Here is a 17,977-nt window from a genome sequence, read left to right as displayed (position 1 = left end):
TGAGGGAGGGAAAGGGCAGGGGTAAATGACAGGTCTGCACCCACCAGTGCTGCCGTGTAGCTTTACCTGTTCCTTTCTGGAGCACTATACTCCTGCACCTGCTCCCAGGGTGAGGGGCCCCTGCCCAGCAGGTTGCATTTTCCCCAGTTAATCTTTGTCAAACACTGGTGCCCATCTCCAGGTTTACTGCGTTGTGCTCTGGGCACAGGGGTGGAAAGGCAGTGCAGGCCCTTACCCATTCCAAAAACCCAAGGGGAAACGGAAGATTCAGGAGGTGGATTTCATGGGCAGAGGTGAAGGGAACTCAGTGGGATTTGCCTGGGTTCCTTCTGTTCCATGAAATTAAGGGTGTCATTAGGAAGATCCAAGCTGAGCAGAAGAGCCCACAGAACTTGAAATGAGAGAAATTTACATTTCTGAAAGCATGGATCTCAAAAAGCTGGGATTTTCACCTCATCACTGAGTTTCCTTCTCCCACCCTGGCCTGGTGCTTTGGGGAAGGGCACTGCTGTGGCTTCAGTTCCCTCCCTGGGACAGGTGCTTCATAGCATATTCTCCTTCCACTCTCCTGACACTTTTATCCTTTTCTTCTTTGCAGAGAATTCTTGTTTTGACAAAGGGAAAAATCTTCAACACCCCATGGGACCACGCACGCCCCAGCCGTGGGCAGCGAGGTGCCCTCACCTGCCGGCTGCCCGCTACACCGGAAAAGAGCTCTCACCTTGCTACAGTCCTGTCCTGACAGGGACCAGCCACCTTCTCACCTGGTGTCCCCCTGTCCAGCACACACCCTGCGCCCCTGCTCTGTGTGCAGGGGGGGACGTGTCTCTGACTGTGCTGCACACACCAGGGTCATGTCCCCTTGTGGTGCTGTGCTGGGTCACCCTGTGGTTGCCCACACGTGCTGCAGCTGGTGGGCACTGTCCATTCCCCCCATCCCTGGGTTGCCTGCCAGCTCTGTTTGGGCAGAGGGGCAGCAGGAGAGACCCCTGCACAGTTCAGGTCCCTCCATGCTTTATTTGCAGTTATCAGTGGGGAAACAGGGGTTTATGTTTGTTTTCTGAAGGGTGGGGGGGTCAGGCCAAAGTTAGGTGTTAGTGGCTCTGGGGCAGTTTGCCCTCCACCTTCGTTTGCTGTTGCTCTTCTCTGGGGGCAGTGGGGCAAAACCTCCCCGGGGGGGTCCTGGGCAGCTCTCCCTGGAGTGGGGTCTGCAGTGTCTCTCCAGCCATCCCCCAGCTCCTACCCACACGCCAAAACTCTTGGGGCAGAGGCAGCCCCTTACTCCAAACTTGTTCAGTTTCTTGCACAAGAGGCAGGTCAGTGACTTGGCCCAGGGGGTGGAGCTGGGGACCGCAGCCAGCTCATCCTCCCTTGGCAGCTTCCCTGCTTTGTCCCTGCCTGACACTGAGCACAGGCCTGGGAAAGGCGACCCAAAGCTAAAGCTGGGGTGTATCACAGCTTTAGTTTTTCTGAGTACTAGGACTGGAACTAGAGGGGATTTACCCGGTGGGCTCTGCTTTGCCCTATGGCTTGGATCACCAGGCAAGCAAATGCATAAAACTCCAGTGATTTGGGAGGCATTAGGCTGCTCCAGCCCTTGCAGAGTCTGTCCTGCTGCTTTTGAGCAAGCTCTTGTTATTCTGAAAGGATTATAGATTCTGCAAGGTAACTTTTCCATAATGCTCTTTCCCAGAAAATACCTCTCTCAACATGCCAAGAAATCCTTTTGCTCTTTTATGGAACTTTGTGTGAAGTTTCCTGAAGCCTGTCCACAAATTTCACATTGCTGATAGATTTCCCTTACCCATTTTCTGGAAGACAGGCTGTGATGCTGCAGAGATATTCCCCCTGCCCACCCCCCCCCAGCCTGTGACCTTTGGAAACCCTCATGAAATCAGGTTCTCAGTCTCAAGTGAACACAGTTCTTCGAGTTTGTGATTCCTACTGAAAACAGGACTTTGAGTGCCAAAGTCACCTTCGCACAGCGGGTGCTCCAAGAGGCACAAAGTACCTGACAGCCTGTTTCGGCAGGTGGGTGCAGAACTGTGCTCCTGGAGCAGCCCTGGGCAGCCGCCGTGGCTGTGGCTGCTCCTGCTCCCCTCTCTCTGGGGCAAGTGCTTATAGGATTCAACCATCACCTCCCTTTCTCCCTGTCATCTCCCCAGGCCAGAGACGAGCCAAGCCAAGCAGAACTTGCTCTGCTCACCTTGGTCCTGCAGGGAGGTGCTCTCCGAGAGCCTTACAATCTGGTTCACATAGGTGCTCCGCTCGTGCTGTAATTAATCCATGTGGAAAGGCTGTAGCTCTGATGGGAGGGGAACCAGGTTAAATAAGGAGAACACATTGTGAAAAGGCAGGGAACGGTTTCACTGGCCCTAAGTGCTGTGTAGGACTAGTAAATACCAGTAACTCCCATGGGGACAATCCCTCCTGCTCCCAGCCAGTTGCATTTCAATAGAGTTTAAGCCTTGAGTTTCCTTTGGAAGAGGAACCTGCAGTGTGCTCAGCCCAGCCTGTAGCTGTAGGTGTCTCAGGATCACACAGTTTGCTGTTCAGCACTTGTCTGATGATGCTTCAGTAGCATTTTCAAACCCACCCCCAATCCTCCTCTTAGAAGCTTTGGTCTGATTTCCTGAGGCTGCACAGTGAAACGCTGACTGGTGCAATGACTTGCTCCCAGGGTCTGCTCTGGGTTTGCTTTTTCCTCTGAGAAGTCACTCTGTTCTGTAGATGTTGTCATTCCCGTGGGTGTTGATCTCCGTGAGATCTTTCAGCAGACGATGCAGTGGCTACTGTCAGCTGGTTTGCCATTTTTGGTTATTTTGTTGCTTTTTTTTTCACTTGAAACTGTGACTTTCCTTTTTTGACCTAGATTGATTTGGGAATTATTCAAGTGGGACTAACAGAGCAGTGTGAAGCCTCAGGGAGAGTTGCAGTGCGCTGGACTTGTCTCTCCTGCGCCAGCCCGCTGGAGCGGCTGTGGGGCCGGGACCCCCTCGGGTCTGGCACGAGGTTTGGCTTCTGGGGGACAAATCCAGCAGCATTCACTCCTCACCAAAGGCCTAAAACCTGCTGTACATCCTTACCAGCAGCTGCGGTTTGGGTGCCCCGGTCCCGGCCGGGCTCCAGCGCCGCCCCTGCTGCCCTGCAGCTGCCGGTGCTGGCCCGCGCCTCCCATCCCGCAGGGTCCCGATTGTCGCGTGCCGGTTCTGGGACTGAGCAGTGCTTGTGTTACAGCCCGGGCACTTCTGCACTTCCAGCAGTGGGTGAAGGTGTTCCTGTATATATTTTGCAAAGTGTTTTGTGCTTATAAGTGACACTTACACATTTATACATACATAAAAGGGAGATATATATGGATATATATATATATATAAAACATATATATATTTATATATATAAAAGAAAGGATCCTTAACTGACACTAGAATTATTGGGCAGTGCATTTTCCTTTCTGATTCCGCTGTTCCCATACACACAACTTCTGCCATACTCAGAAGTGGCATTGCAGAGGGAGCAGAAGGGGCTCAGAAACGCCTTGGGGAGATGATGGGGAAGCCCCCCCTGTGTGGGAAGGTCTCTCTTGCAAGGGGCTGCTCCCCTTCCTGCCAGGGTTTCGGTCCCCCACTTGTTCCTGCTGCACCCCAGCTGCCCCTTGGCTCAGACCAGCCCATGGGCTTGGTGAGAGGCAGTGGCAGGTCGGGTGCAGGTCCACATCTCCAGCACTGGTGCCGCTGGCTCTGAGTCGTGCAGAGCGGACTGGGACCCTTTCCCCTCCACCAGCATCCCCTCCACCAGCATCCCCTCCATCAGGGGCTGGTGTGCAGCTGCCAAGGGCTGGCAGTGAGCTGCTGCTCTGGCTGGGCTTCCATTCAGGAAAGCACTTGGCACATACTTGCATCTTCTTGAAACCCCACAGAGCCAAGCACAGGGTGGTTACACCTAAGCACAACACAGAAGTGCTTTTTTCTGAGGGAAGCAGGGGATCCTAAGCACAAGCTCAGTTTCTTTCCAGAGTTTTGAGGGTCTTCAGGAATGGCAGGTCAGGGGCCAAGAGATGTTGCTGCCACAAATGGGCTGTGCCTGGGGCTGGGATCTCTTGGCTGCGGGAGGTGCTCAGTGCCGGCACCACTCCCAAAGCCAGGGCAGAGCCCGGCCCCTCTGCAGGTCCCACCTGCGCTCTCGCTGCTCCGCTGACGCTCCAGCCCCTGCCCCCAGCCCCCAGCATGCTTTCATCGTGTTCAATGAATGTAGCACTGCGTATGTCCTGCAAAGGGAAATGCTGGATTTATATCAGAGAATGTGAAGAGAGTTTATAGAGTGAAAATAAATCTTGAAGAAATGTATCTGACAAAGTTTATTTTTGATGTAGAGAGGCGGTGCTTTGTAGTTTCTGGTGACCTATGTCTGTTGTAAATAATGTATATTTAATTTATTGCTATGGTAGCAGATTGTTATGTATAAAACTAAAGGTTCACAAATGTATATTTTGTTGCTTAAATGTGTCTTTGCAAAATTCACAATAAATAACATATTTTGTGTCCATATATGTACTCTCTGTGTGTGGCCATGTAGTGACAGCTTTAGAGGAGCTTTTTGGGAACATTCCTTTGAAAACCAGGTGAGGGGCATGGAACCAGGCTGAGCCATGGCAGTGGGAGCCTGGGAGAGCTCACATGAAGTCAAACTCTGCGGCAGTGGAAGCAGAGGAATATTGGAGCACAGTTCCATCATCAATTCCTTCTGTCCACACCAGCTGACCTTCCCTCAGGCCATCAGGCTCCGGCATCGCCACTGCCTCTGGACATCCCGGGTAAGCTAACAAGGAAACTGGGTTTTTATCTCTCCAGCTCCTCAGTTCCAGCTTTCCACAGCCTTCAGAGCAGAGTCCCTGGCTGATTCTGCCAGCGAATTGCAGGTGTGACCAGAACCAGAGCTGAGGACGCAGGGGTGCTGCCCAGTGCTCACCTGCCAGTGGTCAGGAGGATGACTTTGCTGTCTGAGCACCTTCTCTGTCTCCTGCAGGGATGCTCACTGTGCCACGGACTGCTCATCCTGATCCCACAAGAGAGTAATTTGATCATTCAGTCACAGGAGCATCTGCAGACGTGAAGACACTGACCCCAATTAAAAGTGGTTGGAGGTTCTAAGGCTGTTCCAAATCATCTTCGGAGCTTATCAGATCTGGCAGGGCAGCATGGGGCAGCTATTAGAGAAGATGATAAGACCTTGTCTGTCTCTTTAATGAAAGTCTGGAGGTACCAGATAATCGTGCTGAATAGTGCTTAGTGGAAAACCTCCTGAATGAAATTAATCAAGTAATCAAGTTATTTTCTAGGCACAGTAGGAAAGTAGAAGGAAGAATGAAATCACAGAATACTTTGGGTTAGGAGGGAAGTTTAAAGATCACCTACTCACCCCCTGATAGGGCAGGGACATCTTCCACTAGACTCGGGTGCTCAAAGCTGCATCCAGTCTGGCCTTGAACACTTCCAGGGGTGCAGCTCTGCAAAGCTACTGGTCTGGACCCAGCTTTGACAATGGCTCTGTGTGGCTTACCCAAGCAAGGCATCAACTGATAAAAACCAGGTTTGGTCTTAGTATTTGAAATTGGACTTAGGGGCAAGAAAATCCAACTTGGTTTTGGCTTTGGTTTTGTTTTTTTTTTAGGCCTGCAAGCGCTTGATACAATATAAAAAAACTATTCAGAGTAGATGTTTACTGCAGTTATTTGTGGTTGGATGCAGCGTAGTCTTCAAGGATGAGGTGAGTGTTCCATGGCACAGCCAGGATGCTGCAACCCCACAGCAGTCTCAGACTGAAAATCTCTGGGAAAGGCTCAGGATGACTCAGAGAAGAAAAACAACTATCCCCGATCACATACTTTAATCATGGCCCTGTGAATTTATTTGACATGAGGTTTTGATATTTATAGCCAGACGTATGCTTTACTTTTTTTTATAATAGTGGATGTTTATTTCTCTAACCCACTACATCCCATCCCAGAAACTGCACGAATTTATGACAAAGTGAGGCTGATGTACTTTCTTTGTAAAATTAGAAGGGTTTGGCACCTGTGGGTGTCTCGAGCACACAACTCAGTGTTCTGTTGAGCTACTGAAAATGTAAATCCTTCAGTGTATAATTTCAATAGTGACTGAGTCTCCACGTGGGTGGGGGAAGAATTTTCCAGTTTCACTCCTCAGAGCTGCTGAGCTCAGAGGTTTCCTCTTTTGTACAGAAGGTGGCACTGGAAATACAGGAATGAGGTGTAATCATCTGCTTGCCTTTACAAACAGGCTTGTGTCTGGGTAACACCTTGTTAGAACACCTGGCAACAGGAGTGCTCCCTCTCTCGCAGTCCATGAGGTCCCGTTCTGCCTCTTGCTGTGGGCTGATTTACCAGGTGACGCAGTTACCGCAGAACACACTTAAAATGTCTGAGCCCCACAGATGAAATGGGGTCTGATCTGAATTGTCAGGATAGTGAGACACAGTCCTTAACACTGAGAGCTGACCAGCGCTGTCTCCTTTCCGAGGAGCGAGCTGCTGGGTGCACTCGTGTCCCTGGCCAAGCCACCAAGAGCCGTCTCCTCACTGTGCAGGTCCCTCGATGCGCGATCGTCTCAGCCCCTCCGGCGAAAGTGCGGGACCTGAGTCCAGCTCACCAGTAGCAGGAGGAAGGGCTCTTTGGCTGATCTGAGCTCTGTGGGCAGCAGGAGAGATGCAAAGGGGTTGAACGGGACGTGCTTCGCTGGACGCGGCCCCGGAGCCCCGGGATGTGTCGGCTCCGCGCGGGACCGCAGAGCGGCGGCATCGCCTCGGCGGAGACACAAACCCGAGCCTACGGAGCACCGGCGCTGAAGGTAACCTAAAAATAAACAAACAGTCGTAGGAGCTTAGAGCTTACAAGCTTGACTAAATGGGAAAAAAAATCTTTCTTTCTTTGCAATGTCGGAGATGCTGCGGGAGAGCTCAGATTCATGTCCCACAGTAGCTGCTGCTTAGGGCTGGAGCAGCTGCTGCAAAAGGCGTTTGTGTTCATAGTGCCACCAATGTTTCCTTTACAACTTTGCCAATGCTGCCATTTTAAAGAGCTGCTACAGGAAATTCTTCCTTTACCCTCAAGGCCACTTCCCCTCTGTTACCTGAAGTCAGAAGCTGGCTGAAATTTGGAGCGTAGGAATGGCCACCTCGGGACACTCTAATCACGCCTCCAATTGTCCGACAGGGACCGCGATGCTTTGCTTTGCTCTGGTGCTTCGTCTGAATTTTGGGTGCAGAAGTAGGGACTGGGCTGTATCTGCTGTGCTCTATTGTCTCTCTGTTTGCTTTCATTGAAGCTTTCCTAGAGGAATTATTTGTTCAACAAATTAAATGCGTTGGGAATAGCACACGATTGTTCACAATTCTCTGTCATGTACCACTGACACCAGTGGGGATTTCTGCCACATCACTGGCACACTGCTGGGGCTGAAGAAAGCACTCTGGGAGGTGGTTCTGCTGCTGAAGACACGACCATATTCATTGAAAAGCAGAATTAATTTGTTGGGTTTTGTTTGCATGGATTTTGCAGGAGTAAAATCCCACTTATTTTCCATTTCTGTGCCATGAAAAGTGTATTGATTTTCCTTCACTTCTGATTGTTCACATTACTGGATTGCTTTTAAATAGTTGACAGAGATCATTCATTTTCCAGCTCCAACGTATTTTACAGCCCGTTCCCTGTTTTATTTGTGTGTGCTTTGGGGGAGTTCCACAGTCATACATCATACTGATCACCTTCTGCAAACTGCAACCCTGGCAGGAGGGAGGAAACTGTGGGGTTTTTGCTCCTTCCTGCCTTCTCCCTAGCAGCTTCAGCACCTGTGTTTCACCTTCCTGACTTAGAAGTCGGAGCTGAGGCTCAAAAAACCTCTGAGCCAAAGATCAGAATAGGCCCAAGAAATGACATGGCCACAGAAAAATCAGTAGTGTTGCAAGAGGTGCTAGTTAGTGACAGGAGAGTAAGAGGGTTGGTGTTTGTCGTCACAGGAATGTGAGGATGAGCTCACCAGGAGAGTGGGAAGCATCCTTCCAACCCAACACACAAAGGAAATGAGGGAACCTCTGGGCATTTCAGGGCAGAATCCACCGGGCTTTGAAGTGCTGCCTCAGCCCAACACACATCTCTTTACCCTTTCCCCTGAGCTGTGTCACCTCTCCAGGCTGAGCCCTTTGGGAGCAAGAACTGTATTTGTTAGTACAGTACCTAAAGCAATGGGGTCCTGATTTCACAGAGACCCACAGGGCGACAGTGCTAACAATGATAATTAATTATTCATTTATCACTTCACTCTCAGTGAATAATCTCCAATAATGTATAATTTGCTGCTTCAGTGACTTCTCTGATAGTAAACGGAGCTGGTAAAATAAAGTCATGGGAGTTAAAACCTCAGGCAAAAGGAGTGAGAAAATGGTCAAGACTCAAAAAAAAAAAAAAAAAAGAAATGTTTGTGCATAATCATTTGCCCAGATCTAGTAATGTCCTGGATAAACACATGGAAGGCAGATAGAGACACATTGTTCACCCTCTTACCCAGCTCTTGTTAGAGAGTCAGAGATCACTGTACGATACCAAACAGAAGCCTGTGTTCTGTGGCCAGAGGATGATCCAGGAGACCATTTTTTCCTTCTTTAACCTCATTCTGGGGTGAAGGAAGTGCAGTAAGGGAAAGCTGCTTGCCACTGAAGCAATTAAGTGGGGAATTAAGTATTCATAAGGCCCAAATGATTGGGGCATCCAGACTACAGGTCAAAACCAAGCCTGCCCTGGAGAGTCAGGGAAAGCTGCCTCCAGTGCTGCTCTGGGTGAGTTTGCATAGTTTGTGACAGTTAAATGACACTGACTTCCCCATTTGCCTTTTCCCTTCCCATGGCCACTGACCGCTTGACCCACAGGGCTGTGCCCATCCACACCACGTGCATTTATTGCAAAGCTGTTTGTGACAAAGGCAGATTCCAGCACGAGGAGCTGTGTCAGGCCATGGTGTTGTTACGGGAAACTGCTGAAACCTTGTCTGTTCCCACACGGAAATCTCTTTCAGAAGCAGATTCCACTGTTGTATTTTAGTCTGTGGTGCCTGCTCACATTATCCCTTGCTGACACACAGTGATGATGCATATGTTGGATCTCACAATGCTGAGAGAATTAACGCTTCAGAAGTGTTTACATCCCCCATTATTGATGCTCTGTCAGTAGCAGTGTGCTAATATTCTCTGCAGAGAAATGAAAAGCACTGACAAAAATCACTGAACTTCTCATCTAATTCTCCAGGTAAGAAATGGCATTTCTGTATGTGAACAGCACTGTTTGGTGACACAAATCCTTACCTGTTTCCCCTTTGAGTTACAGGATATTTGTTCAGTTTTTCTTTTTTTTTTGGACAACTTTCTGAAGCATCACCTGGCAGATTTTATTTACTCATATACTCTCTTATATACTCTCTTAAAGCTACTTCCACAGAAGTATTAAAGCATTTAACTTCCATTTGTACATTCATAAGTGAGTGACTAAAGTCCTGTTGATGGATGGTGGGATGAACAGCTAGAGCTCTCCTGTGCTAGAGCACTGAAAGATGGGCATTTTCAGAGAGAAAACAGAGTCTAACATCCCAAAGCTATAAGGAATTCAGATATCTCATGTTTTGGACAGCTGGTTTGAATGTAAAAATCCAGGAAGGGATTTACTCATTTTCTCATTAAGCCACCTGATCCCAATGTCTGTGTGAGATGCTTTCAGTGAGGGACACGGGTGTTTGCCAGTGCTAATCAAAACAGTGCAGGCTTGGGAATGCCACGCTGGCAGCTGTGGCTGAGCAGCAGGGCAGCCATCCCGAGCTGGCACTCCCGAGCAGAGCATCCCCACCTGGGAACACACCTTCCTCTGCAAGGCCAGCCTGGCCCCACGAGCGGGTCAGGGCAGGAGCTGCAGCTTGGGAACTCTCCTTCCCCTTGTGCTGGCACCAGCTGATGCTCCGAGATTCACAGTACCTGATCCAGACTTCCACAGTCCTGGAGCATCCCCAGCCTGCAGCCCCAGTGTTGCTCACTGCTGAGTAAACGCTAAACTTCCATTTTATAGGCATGTCCTGAGACTTAATTAATGCTTCTGAAGTATTTTAAAGCCCTCAGATGGCAAGCAGGCTAAAATAGTGCCAGTCCCTGAGGAGCCTCCCCCTTCAGGGAGGAATCTGGGTGTTTTATTTAATGAGCAGCAGTGTCTGAGGACTGTCTTGACTGATTATTTTTGAGGCAAAGCAGCAACACATTCACACGATGCTGCTGAATTTTAAATAGACTCCAGTTTATTGTGGAAATACAGCACTGGAGCAAGTACTTCCTTTTGCACTCCTACAGCCAGCCTGGCCTGAGACTCTCCCTCCAGGAACTGCCCTACAGGGGCAGAAAAGGCACCCATGGAAACTACTGCACCCTGAACAAGCTGGGGAGGTCCTACCTCTTCTCCCTCAGGGAAAAATGTATGGAGCCAGGTGATTCACCTTTTCTGCAGGAAAAGGTCTTGCTCACCTTTTCAGTATCCCCAAGTTAGACAGCATTGGCTGCATTGGGCAGCATCTCTTCTGACACCCTGGGAGTGCTGGGCAGCTCAGCAATGCTGATAAACAACTTTATGATAATGCAGATTATGTAAATGTACCAGTTTTCCTATCATTTCTTGTGCTACCCATGGGAACAAGTATTTTCTGGTGTGTGAGCGGGCTGCAGCATTCAACCTGCTGCCTTTTAAAAACGTGTTTTACAGGACCAGAACTGTCTTCAGAGGTTCTTTCCCCTGATACCTGAACTAGTGGCTGTGAACACGACGTGCACCGTGTGAAGCCAAATAACCCTCCAGGAATTCTTTCCATTAAAATAATTGCTAGGACAGAGGAGTACTGCAAACAGCTGTGGTTCATCCCATAAACATATTCCCCCTCCTTTTGTAGCCTCAGCCTCCAACTGATGCCAGAGCCTGTCAGCTGCAGGAACAGTGGAACATATTTCCTTTGCAGAAATGAAACGATTACTGTTGAATAAATCTGTTGTGCACAGACCTGAACTCCCCAGTGCGTGCTGCATATGCAAAAGGGAAAAGTGACAGTGTTTCACCCTGGAATGAGCTGAAGGGACAGTTCATCTGCTGAACATGCTGGCTGTGGAGCTGCCGTGTGTCAGCAGCCTAGCAACACTGAGAGTGATGAAAAAAATCCCCCGAAATCAGTCCAGCACTGAATGGCATCATCTTACCATGCAGTGCCCTTGCTCTGGCAGGGAAGCAGCTGTGCCATGTCATGGGGAGGTGCCGAGAGGAGGTTCCCTGCAAGCCCAGCATCCTCCTTCTGGCAGCCTGAGGGACTGGTGGCAAAGGGCTGAGGTGGGGAGGACAGGAGGGTGGGGGGCTCTGCGACCAGGGGGTCTCAGTGCCCCTGGGCTGGGGCAATGGGCGCTTCTGGGCTGTTGTTTGCTCTTACAGCAACCCAGGCAAGAGATGTGTCCCTGGCTCCACCGATCTCCCGAGGTGGCTGCCTGGACTGGAGGGGGAGATGAGATGGACCAGAGCAAACCCCACTCTGCAGCTGTGAGGGGACATGAAGGAAAAATCACAGAGGTCACTGCAACCTATATGTGCCCCAGTTTCACAGGCTTGGTATTGCCTGACAAAGTCAAACCCTCTGACAGGCCCATTTATTTCTGTAAATCACATCTGAGTGGAGGAGATGAGCAATGGACACGGTCACTGATGACCCTGAGGTAGTGGTGAGCTGTCACCAGCCCTTCCTGTCACAGTGGTGTTTCTCCTGCCTGGCCTGCAGGAAGGTGAGGGCTCTGCAGGGAGTGGGAGCAGTGCTCACCCAGCCCCACAATCGCCTGTCAGGTTGCTCAAACAGTCTGCACTGTATTTGCAAAATATTGTTAATCAAGAGACACAGTTCAAGGCATTTGACTGGCATATCCCGTTAAGTGGTAGCAAACACGCTGTAAAACCACTGTGCTGAGGCCACCTTCCTAATGAATGCAAAGTGGAAGCAATCAATCAGGGCCGGAGCGCAGCCAGCGCTGGCACCGCCTCTGCAAATGCAAATTGAATGAACAATAATGAGTGTTATCTAATTAGTCCGCACAGCTGCAGTGTTACAGCCCTGGATAGGACACACCTTGTTAAATTTCATGGTGTATATCCCAGAGTGTCTGAGAAAATGATGGAGGTTTGCCACGTGCACACCTTGCACAGCACAGACGGGTATTTTCTTAGTGATAAATGCATTATCCTCAGCAGGTGAGCTCTGGATTGAGTGGTGCAAGGATCTCCTAAAAAGCCAGCTAGTTAATGGGCAAATTAGCCAGCACAGTGCAGATTTTTGGTGTGTGGGTGCTTTGGCCAGGATGGTCAAGAGACTGGGAATGGGACCTTGCTGTCGAAGGGTCAGTCCTCAGCTGGGCGAGGACAGGGAAGAACTTTGTGGCATGGTGTTGTGGAAGCTGTCGAGCAGGTCATGTCCATGGCTGGGTTTTTGGAGCTGGCAGTTTTAAGCAGGGGATTTCAGTCCTCTGCCAGCCACAGATGTCTGTCTTTGCAAGCAAACCTTTGCAAATGTGTCTCCCTCACCCTAAATCACAGGTGGGAGTGCTGCCCATGCAGCAGCAGCACCTGCTCCCTGTGGAGCTGCTCTGTGTTAGAATCAGCTCTGCGTTCCTCTGGCTTCCACTTCACCTGCTTGGGGACTGGAAACCTGTTTGGCAGCCATTCTTAGCACCAAGAGGAAGGACACCTGGGGCCAGATTTTTCCATGAGACACTTTTATTCAAATCCACATCCAGAATTTGGTGAAAGAAATATTTCAGGCAATTCTTGTGCCTTTGTTGCTTTTATGTTCAGCAATATCTGTTCCTCCTGTAGGATCCCTGGTCACACTGCAGGGGATGGTGGGATGGTGTTTAAAAATTGATGCTTTAGCAGCTTATGGTTTTAATACAATTTAAATTATGCACATTTTTATTGGACTCATAGGTTCATCAGCAGTTAGTCTCTCCCAGCTGCACAGGAGGGTGTTCAGCAGCTCTGTATTGATTTCTGCCTCAGCCTCTGAATTTTAGTGACTGGCTGCATCTTAGTGCCTTGGCAAGGTAAACAACTCCACAGGCCCTTATTCGAGAGCTGCTGGTTAGCAGCCATAAATGTGTAATCAACAACTTGGTATCCTTGGAATTAGATTTTCTTAACAATCATTAGTTTCATCCCTTGCCACTCTAATAAACCTCTTGGTAGCAGGCCAGAGCCAATTATACTTCTGCTTGGAAAATTATAAGAGAAGGAGAAAAAGTCTGTGTTGCCACAAATAAGTGAAAATTTTAACTGTCCCAAACCTGTGACACGTGCGTGACTCATCTGTTGTTTATCTGAGGTTGAGTGTTGATTACTGGAGACAATATTACAGAAACCTATATTTATTTTGCACATTATGGATTCTTCCACCTGATGCCAAGCTGGCATCAGTGCACAAGTCCTGCAGCCCCTTTCACATTCCTCACGTGGGATCTGTGGACCAGAGCCACCTGCCCAGCATGACCTGAGGTCACATTGTGAGAGCTGCAGTGAATTAACATTGATTCAAAAGTGTTTTGTGGAAGGATCCCTGGCTGATGATGCACTGCAATGCTCAGGGGGAGGATGCTGTCATGATACAGTGACCAAATTGCTGTTATCTTTTGAGTGTGACAGGGAGCTGCTCAGCCTGGGGGTCCAGAGGCTGGCTTTTCATTGCCCCCTCCCTTCTGCAGCCATGGGCAGCTCATGGAACATCCCTGGGGACCAGCTTTCTGCTCCAGCCCACCCCTGCCTTTTGGGATAAGCCTTGGGGAGGAGCTTGGAGCCCTGGAGTGCTCACTCTGTTCCTGCTTTGTTCCCAGTGCAGTGGGATCTAACAGACGAACACCCTTGTATCGCTACGTTTTTGTTTATATTTGGTCTCTGTTCATTCAGGGGTACTTTTGCAAGGTGCAGGGAGAAGAGAACATGTACCTGCACCAAGTACAGTGGTTGTGTGGGCTCTTGCTGAGGAAAATCAATAATAGATCCACCTATCCTTCTCCAGGTGCTTCTTATGCCATCCTGCATAAGACACGTTTTTTTGAGAGAGGTGATAAGTTTCAGGATGTGACATCAGCTTTACAGGCAAGCTGCCGGCATTAGGAGAGGAGAATGGGAATGTAAACCATAAAAATAACAGATGGGATGCAGATGTGATAAAATGGAAGCACAGGCAAATTATGAAACCATTCAAACTGCTCATGCAGATGAAATCAGGGAACAAAATCACATCTGAAATCACAAGGACTGGGTGTCTGCTTGAGAAAAAAATATTTGACTTTGCTGTTTGTTAGTGCTGCTGGTGGTGGAGGTGTTCAAAGTCCTGGAGGAGCTGTAGGGATTTCTGCTGTAGGGAAACTTGGGCTGTGGCAAATTCATTTGTTGCTGAGGAGCATTTTTGCTGTGGAGGCTTAAAGATGGTGTTTTTTTCTCAACCCACACTGCAAATGTTAATGTTCATCTTGTGCCAGTGCAATTACTTTATTGCAGTAATAAAATATCATCCAAATAACTGAAGAAACACGAAGGAAAAAATACCGCTCAAAAACCTAAAGGGCAGATGAACATGAAATGGAAACAAAATAATGCTGGGATCTTCTGGAGCCTTCCTGGGTCTGTGACAGGGTACTGAGGGACAGGGCTGAGGTAGCACAGTGACAGAGCCTGGGGGGAGCGGACACAAGAAGGGCACCATGAAGGTTCTGGTAAGATGATTTTAAAAGACCCAAACAAAAGACCTGTTACATTGGAGCATCTAAAATCCCCCAGCCAGTACCTTGTTTCCAGCAGAAGCTGGACAGATCTGTGCCTACAAATCAGGCTCTCAGTTTCTAGTAATTAGCAGATTACAGCCTTCCTGAGCCATGAGTTGTGTTGGGAACAAGGGGCTTAATAGCCACAGATCGGTTTCTCCTCTGAATTAATTGGATCTCTTTTTGAACCCATTTATCCTTCTGGCCGTCACACATCTCACCATTTAATTACACAGTGCCTGGGGACTTCAGAGGCGCCCCTTCCCATTGTACTGAGCATAAGGAACAGACATCCAGAGTCTCACCTTCTTCACACCACTTACACAAATCTCACTGCGGGTTTCCACAACATCTGACGCTTATTAAAGCCTCATTTTCTGAGGAGACAGGATGGGGAGTCTGGTTTCCTTTTCTTAATGAGTTTTAAATTTTTTCTTCTTTTATATGCCCAAATAAGAGGGATGAGGTCCAAGTATGTTCTGAAACCTCTGTTTAGAAGGTAAACAAAAACCCTCTCTGTTCTCAAAGATTGGCTTTATTACTCTAAATTTACTAACTCTTCCTGATACAGGGCTCACCTCAGGATCACAGCATTTGGAATATGCTCTGAAACACTCGGATCATGGCAGTGAAGTGGGTGCTGTAGCCAGGCAGTGTGTCTTACTCTACACTGGATGTGATTAGAAATGCAGCTTCAAACAGAAATGAGGGAAAATACGATAATGGGGAGGGGGAAGGAAGGAGGAGGAAGGTTAGAGGAGTGAACCTTTCAAACTGCTCATGACCTCTTATTGGCTTTATGCAATGATATTCCTATTTATAACCTCAGGTCAGAATTAGGCTTTTTCTACCAGTTTTTATGATGATGCTGGCAATTTGATGAGTCTTTTTACTACAGAGCAAACGAGTGATTAAAGTTTTCAGTGACCTTGTGTCTAAAGAGTTCTGCTTTTCCCTCTGGGAAGTCTTAGCAAGAGAAGCCCTTGGCCTCTTTGCAGCCCCAGGGGGCTGAATTTGTTTGTTGGTTGGTATGGGGCTTTTTTTTTGGCTGGGATTACAAAGCTAATACTTAGCCTTTTATCAGAAATCCATAGTTTTCTGTGGTTCTTAAAACATTTCAATGTATTTTACATTTAAATAGAAACGAGGCCTCCTTGAAACAAATTCATTCTGGTTGGCTTTGCACATTGATGATTAAAGAATGTGGTTCAATTTTTTTGTCTCATTCTGAGCAATGTCTCATTAGATTTGCATTTTATTTCTTTTCATATCCATCATGATTTGTGTCAGCAGAATGGTTACATGGATGGACAGCTTATTATCAGCTTCAAGTGAGGAAACAGAACACAAGAATGGTTACTAAAAAAAGGGAAAGGTAATTAACACTGGGTGCCAGAATATAAATGAAGCTTGACATTTCCATTTTGTTAATCCAAATTAACCCTCGTCTTAATGTTACGGAGTGCAGGAGGGGATTCTGGGCCTCTGTTCTTGTCTCTGCATCCCCAGTGCTGTGTGTCCTGGCGTGGCCCAGCAGTGCCCAGCAGTGCCCAGCAGTGCCCAGCAGTGCCCAGCAGTGCCGGCGTGGCTTCAGCTGCTGCTGTGGTGGGACCTGAGAAAAATGTGGAACTGCTGCAGAGCTCCTACACCCAAATCCAAACCTGAGCTGCTGAGCCTGAGCAGTGCTTCGCCCACAGTGAAAGCTGCTGGTCACTTGAGAATTCACAACCGTATTTGCAGTGCACTTTGCTGTCCCCGCCTTCATTCTCTCATCCGAATGTGGTATGTCTGCAAAGTAATTTGGCTCCACTATTTGATATATAAAGTGGGAGTGCAAGGAAGGGTCAGGGAGGACAAATTAAAATGAATTGAGAATCTTTATGTGAAGAGAAAAGAGGACTGGAGGGAACCATGATAACTCTTTACAAATACTTAGGGGGACATTATGAAGAGGACAGAGACCAATTACTCTCATTAGTCAGTGCGAGCGGAACAAGAAGTAAAGCTGTGTGCTGTGGAAGGGAAACCTGGATTGTGGTGGGAAAGTTCTGAGGGTAACACCACAGAAGGAATCATCAGGGGAAGATGTTTGTGCTGGCCTTGACCGAAGAACCTGCTGGAGTTCAGACAACTGACATGCAGACTCCAGGTAATTCACCAGTACAAGGGATAATTTTTTGCTGTTTTCATGTCTTCCTGGCATATATTCCTATTCAACCATGGATATTTTTCCTGTTCTTGTATCAATCCTCAATATTTGAAGTGACACCTTAGGTACCCACCTACAGTTTGTTGCTCCTTCTGATCATACACTTCTCATGGAAATGGGAGGGAAAAGGAGAAAACCTGGGAGGAACCTGAGTGGGAATCAGGGGGAATGTATTAGCATTTGCTGAGCTGGGCACAAGGACCACTCAGGAAATTAAACAGAGGATGATATTTTGAGATGATAAAACATTAAAATATGAAACTTGCATTTGACTCAGATCCAGCCTCAATTTTTCCTTTTTAAGCCGCAGTTTAGGAAAGCTGAACCCTTGCCAGTGACAAGTGCAGGCACTGGACTATATTGCAAAAGGGAGAAGGAATTAAATGATGTTACTTGGTGGTGAAAAGACATGAGAAATGCAGAAAGAGGACAAAGGAAAAAGGTAACCATGGAGTTGAAACAAAAAGGCACAAGATCTTCCTTACACGATGTGTTAATAAAGGCAATGTAGTGATTTTCACTCAAAGGCTGGCTGAAGAGGTCAGGCAAGGTCCATGCCCTGGGGCCTTGGACACAATGGGGGTGGTGGTGGTGGATACCAGTGCCCTGCTCTTGGATGAAGCCTCAGCTTTCCATTGTTAAAGTTACAAACCTTTCGCTCTGTTGGGTTTTTGTTTGGCTGTTATTCTTTTCCTATGGCCTGTTGGAAATACACCCAAAGAGGGTGTAAAGCCTGCTGCAAAGGCAGGGATGGATCAAATATCCTACATGCAATGTAACGTAAAAGCCTCGGGTGGTTGGTTGGTGCCGATTTTCCTGTTCTCTGTGTGTGTATGTGGTTCAGTGGTAAGAAGCAGCGTAAGCCCTTGTTGCACACAGACTGGC

The 17,977-nt window shown here is 48.2% G+C and overlaps 1 protein-coding gene across 13 annotated transcripts in view; it reads left to right on the top strand.

Annotated features, from left to right (window-relative positions):
• Positions 1-4,547, top strand: part of RAP1GAP2 (RAP1 GTPase activating protein 2) — a 59,336-nt gene extending 54,789 nt beyond the window's left edge. For all 13 annotated transcript variants that reach the window (XM_032129832.1, XM_032129829.1, XM_032129833.1 and 10 more), the window contains one exon: positions 599-4,547. The gene's annotated coding sequence lies outside the window, so the exon portion shown is untranslated. The remainder of the gene's footprint in view (positions 1-598) is intronic.
• The last annotated feature ends 13,430 nt before the right edge of the window (positions 4,548-17,977 follow it).

Source organism: Corvus moneduloides, chromosome 20 (assembly GCF_009650955.1).
Source record: "Corvus moneduloides isolate bCorMon1 chromosome 20, bCorMon1.pri, whole genome shotgun sequence".
Lineage (NCBI taxonomy): Eukaryota > Metazoa > Chordata > Aves > Passeriformes > Corvidae > Corvus > Corvus moneduloides.
This window is presented reverse-complemented; position numbering and strand designations above follow the sequence as displayed.